Source organism: Ochotona curzoniae, unplaced genomic scaffold, assembly GCF_017591425.1.
Source record: "Ochotona curzoniae isolate NIBS_2020 unplaced genomic scaffold, NIBS_Ocur_1.0 contig_1014, whole genome shotgun sequence".
NCBI classification, from domain to species: domain Eukaryota; kingdom Metazoa; phylum Chordata; class Mammalia; order Lagomorpha; family Ochotonidae; genus Ochotona; species Ochotona curzoniae.
The window spans coordinates 25,643,206-25,649,205 of NW_024464920.1; positions in this window are offsets into that span (position 1 = coordinate 25,643,206).

Here is a 6,000-nt window from a genome sequence, read left to right on the forward strand (position 1 = left end):
AATAACTGGGAACTTTCAGTGTCCATTTAGTGTCTGTTAGCGAGGAGGGGTTAGGAAATATACAGAGATTATCTGCAACCCCTTCCAGTGCATTGTGCATAACCCCGGGTATCGGATGAGCTATCTAACTTGATTAGCAGTTACATACACAGGTGGCACTTGTGTGTCGTGAGGACAAGACCGTTAGGCTATAACAATGAGTGTGTTTCTGTTTTATCGAATGGCTCCTGTTATTGGCAATATTGATCCTCTTTGATAGTAAGGCTGTACAGTATTTGAACTAGGCAGGATGATTAAATATAAGCATAGGTGTTTTTTTTTTTATTCCACTACATTCTTTGTAACAAAGAACAAAAAGGCACATAAACACAGAAAGTGCTTCTAAGACAAATGACAGTAAAATAACGTAAAACATTACCAACGTTGATATAATTGGAAAAATAATATTTTAAAAAATAGTTCTTGCTTTAGTAATGATCTAAATACAACAGGTATTTCTTATTTTACTTCTTAGGCAATAAGTGACTGAAAAAATCCATAAGATTTATCTTATCTCTACAAAGATGTAGCTCTCACAAAATTTTCAGTACTGTTTCCTCAGTTCTGCACTCCTAAGAGCATGATTGATTTTGTTTTTAGTACTGTAAAGGCGATGGCGTGATTTTGTGAGAATATGCGTTCGATGGCAGTTTCATAGGTGGATGAAGGACACTTTCTTTCAGACGTGCACAATCAGATACAGGAAAACATACAGCTGTTGCTTGTTACTGCTTCCCGACGTGTAATTCCGCTGTAAAATTTGTTAAGAGATATGCTATGAGTGATTTGGAGAGTATAAATTTCTGTTTTGTATTGTGAAGCACATTTGACATAGGTGCATTCACTAAATGTTTTCTATTTTGTTTTATATTTATTTGTAACTTCTTTTGTGGAAGTGCCATGGTTTTCACTGTTTAAATTGTTTAGTGGAAGTTCACTGGATGTGTGCTCCAAAATCTAATTACTTGACTTAATTGAAAAACTTTTAGCTTTCTACTAGGTGGCATTTTCTCACTCCAGGGATAATAAGGTGCAGGGTTTTTTTTCTTTTTTTTTTTAACGAAGTTTTTTTTTTTTCTCCCTCCTGAAATCAAACACACACCTAAAAGAAGTTGAAAGTTGACAACCTCTTGTTTTTTTATTATCAAAAAAATAAAGGAAAACAATTAGATTTTTTTTTCCTGCAGTGGCAATCTTAGAAAGAAAAAAAAGAGAGAAAAGAAAAAAAGATCAGCTGTTTTAGCAAAATAGATAAAGCCATCACTTGGAATGCTGACATCCTTGTGAGAGTGCTGGGGATTGAGTCCAGCTTAGCTTTGGTATCCAGCTTCCTGCTCACACAACCTGAGTGGCAGGAAATGACCGGAAGCTCAAGGGCATGGTCAACCCCACGGAGCTTCTGACTCCTGCCTCCCTCTGGACAGCCTCCGTGATGCAGGCATTTGAGAAGTGAAGCAGCAGATGGAAGATCTTGTCTGTTTTTGATTCTTTGTCTCTCTTTTGTGTTTTTCATAGAGATAACCAACTACCTACATAAATATGTCTTCCCATATTAATGTCGTCCAACTGCAATCGTATTTTCACAAATTGTAGAATTTACTTCTTTATTTTTTAAAATGAAGAGTACTTAACTGTGTGGATGTTTGTTTATCACTATTTACCCATTTTTCCATGTGCTCTTTTCCCTGTAAGATTTGGTGAAGAGACTTTTATCCAGAGGTGGATTTTATCTCATTTTTTTGCCAAAGACATTAAAATACCAGATTTCAAGGCATACCAGAGGGAAATTTTAATCAAATCAGATATTAGCACACATAGGCACTTAGACCAATGAAGCAAAATGGAAACCTCAGAAATTAAACCACACAGCTGCAACTGATATCCTTAATTTATAAAGAACAGCTTTGTTGGATGTATTATTTTTGGTTGGAAATTTTAGCACTTTCAAAATATAATCTCTTTTGGAGTGCAAGTTTTCTGCTGATCAGTCTACTGAACATCATGCAGTGATATTCTAATATGTGATGAACTTTTATGGTGCATTTTTCTTTTTCTACTTTTAAAGATTCATTTATTTTTATTGCAAAGTCAGATATACGAAGAGGAGGAGAGAGAGAGAGAGAGAGAGGAAGATCTTCAGTCCACTGATTCACTCCCCAAATTGTAACAGCTGGAGCTGAGCTGATCAGAAGTCAGGAGCCAGAACCTTCCTCCGGGTCTCCCATGTGGGTACAGAGTCCCAAGGCTTTGGGCTGTCCTTGACTTCTCTCCCAGGCCATAAGCAGGGAGCTGGATGGGAAGTGGGGCTGCTGGGATACAAACTGGTGACCATATTGGATCCCAGTGCATTCAAGGTAAGGATTTTAGCCACTAGGCCACCACACTGGGCTCTCTTTTTCTACTTTTAAAATTTGTTTCTACTCTATATGATTTCATTATGATGTTTCAATATCAAAGTTTTGTGGTTGACCCTGTTTGAGGTCTTTGAACTTCATTATTCTCAAAGTTCATAAACTTTCCAAGATTTAGGAAGTTTTCCTACATTACTTCTGCAAATAGTTTTCTTACCCTTTTTCCATTTCTTTTTCTTTTTTGTGAAACTTTCATAATGTATAGATTGGTTAGCTACCCATGCTTTCATAAATGTAATAAACTTTATCACTATTTTTGAGACCATTAATTTTATAATTTCAAATGATATGTACTTTAATTGATTTATTTTCTATATGATGGTGCTAATTTTCCATTTTGAATTTTTAAATTCACTCTTTTATATTTGAAGCTCTAGAATTTGTTTGATTCTTTTTCATTACTTCTATATGTTGCTGATATTTTAATTTTGCTTATTTGTCTGATGAGGTGTTGACCCATGTTCTAGTTCACTGCACTTCCTTAAAATGAATATTTGAAATCTAAAAGTATGAAACATAAGACATTTGGCAAGAATAATGTTAGTAAGGTGGTAGAAATAATCTGAATCTAAGCGAAACACAGAATTTTACCCTTTTAAAAGCTTAAATGCTAGAGTCATACATAACTTAGTTCAAAGTTCACATTCTTCTTAGTATATTGTATCAAAATATACAATACTCAATCAAAATATACAATGTTAAACCTTTGCCTATGAAATAATGTGTATCTATGTATCCTGCAGCTGAGTTCAGGAAACTTCATGTAGTGACTTATTGAGAAAGGTTTGGGAGAATTTCTTTTTTGCAGACATAATCAAGACTAGAACTGGCAGGATATGAGAAAAAGCTGGTTACATAAATCCATATAAAATACGCATATATCTAACATTGGAACCGCTGGACTGTGTTTGTAGTCTGGTGCCCAGCTCCTGCCCATGCAAACCCCTAAAGGCAATACTGATGGCCAGGCAACTGTGCTCCTGCCATCCACATAGGAGAGACCTGGACTGAGTTCCCAGCCCGTGGCGTCAGCCTGCCTCAGACCTTCTTCATTGGATATTTGAAGGGTAAATAGTGATGTGAGTTCTCTGTGCACATCTGTCATTTTTTCCTCCCTATTTCTGTCATCCTGACTCTCAAAATGAAGTACAGAAAATGGGTCGCTTTAAGTTTTATTTAATATAAAAATGTGTAAATGTTCTTTTTATTTTTTTGGTTCAAGCTCTGTTCTTCAAAATACAGGTCAAAAAACATTTTGCATTAAATATGTACATAAAAGGTATAAAATTGCAAGTATGTTTCTTCAAAAGAAATAAGAAGAGACTACTTGAGAAGCAATTTAAATGTATAATGAAGTTTTTGTTGATGTTGTTAGACCTACACTAAATTCAGCAGCAAACATTTATAGTAATTTACTTTTATTTAGAATGTCAAGGCTATTAACATGGATTTAATTGTGGTAATCTTTTCTCATTTCATTCCCTTTGTTTATTTAGTATTTAAATTATGTCTATAATTCTGGTAGCAAGACAATCAGTATGTATTGTAGCAGAAACGAAACTGGTAACTTGCGGTAATGAGGGATATAAAATAACCAAGAAATGAAAAGGTATATTGCAGTAAAATATCGACAACTTATTAATCTCATCATTTGGAAGTATTAAATTTATGCCTAATATCATTACAAGCAATGACAAATGGATGGAATTAATGCATACAGCATACAGTAGTTTAAAAGCAGAAGGATATATTTAGCATAGTTCATATGCTTAGTATGTTTAAGCTATTAGTTGATTTCATATTCTATTCATTATAAGCCAAAATACTATATTCCTAAATTTTCCAATGACCAAATCTTATTCTCAGAAAGAAAATGAATTGTCAAAAGTCATAAACGTAATAACTTCAGGTGCCAGTATTATAGAGCATCAGGTAAAGCTACCACCTGCAATGCTGGCATTCCATATAACACTGGTTTGTGTTTAAACTGCTCCACTTACCATGATGTTCATTGCTAAAGACCTATAAATAATAACATATATAAAATTTTATTTAAAATATTTCAAGAAATGCTTATTACATTAAATCTTTTATTTGAAACCATCATTATGATTATTCAAAGTATTAACCAAAAAATCCACAAGTTGATTTCCTTTTAATACATATTATCCTATTAGATAATGGCTCTTTCAAATAAGTACACACTTAAATCAAATGGGTATTATTTTAATTTTAGCAAAAGAGAAATTTTATTTTCCTCCTCTTTTAAAGAGAGAGGGAAAGAGAAGGAAAGAGAAAACAAGATAATACTTTCTTATATTGATGTTGTTATTAATGAATTCAGATTGAAAGTATGTTTTTGTTAATCTTTAGGAAATTACAGAGTGATTTGATGATTAGCTAAATACATTTTTAAAATATTATGTCTTTCATAGCTGAAGATATATTCTTCTATTATCTCATACAGCTATGATTCTGAAAATGTTTTTCTTCTAAAAATTATAATTAATTACCTCAAAGTTATTCTTGTGCAAATTAATACTGGGTTTAATTCCACATTAACTGAAGAGATATGAATGATTAATAATAGCTGAAAAATAATTTCTTTATTCTTTGATGAATACCTAATGTAGGCATAATTTATTTATTCTAATTCATTTACTCACGAGCATGTTCAAAATCATCTTGATTTTCATATGAATATCAAGTTAATCAAAACCACAACACGCTTATACGTTATTTGAGAAATTACTACCAGAATTTAGGATTATTGAAAACCATTGACCTAGTGAGAAATAATCAGGGATTAATGAATGCCAAGACGAGACATGTCTGATGTCTGTTGTGAAGGTCACAGCATCAAGGGGGTACTGTGGATCAGAGTTAAAATCCGTAACAGCTAGGCAGAGGCAGATGAACCCCATGGGAAGGCTATGCCAGCCGGCTCTTTTTCACTTGACCTACTTTGGCCCCTTTTTCCATATCATTAGGGTATTAGATCAGGACTAGTTATGCTGGAAACTATAGGATACATTTAACCAGATTTTTTAAAGCCTTGTTGATTTGGCATACAGAGCACTCCTTGATTTATTTTCTGTGGAGTTTTCCATGTTGCTGAAATAGCATGATTTGTTCAAAATTAAATGAGATTTGTATGCCAGGTTTTTTGTGTGTTTTAAAAATTTGTTGTTGTAGCATTTATCCTGACGAGCAGTAAAATTTGGAGTTAGCAGCTAAGGTCAAGGAGCCATGAACACTGAGAGGTTTTAAGAGAAATGTTTATTTTTACAGGAGGATTTCATTTGTCCAATTTGTTTGAACCCCCAAACCAACAGAACCAGTCTGTGGAGATAAGTTATCCCTGTTGGAATGTCCTGCATCTCTTTAACTCCCCACATGTTTATACGCCCATGGGAATCATCTGAGGACAACTCCTCTATATGTGCCCTTGTTAGAGCGGACAGAATCTAGTAAGGCTGGGAATCGTTTCCTTTTGTGATTTCAGAACCTCTTGAAGAAAATGTCAGCTTCTTTCACTGAGACCTGTAGA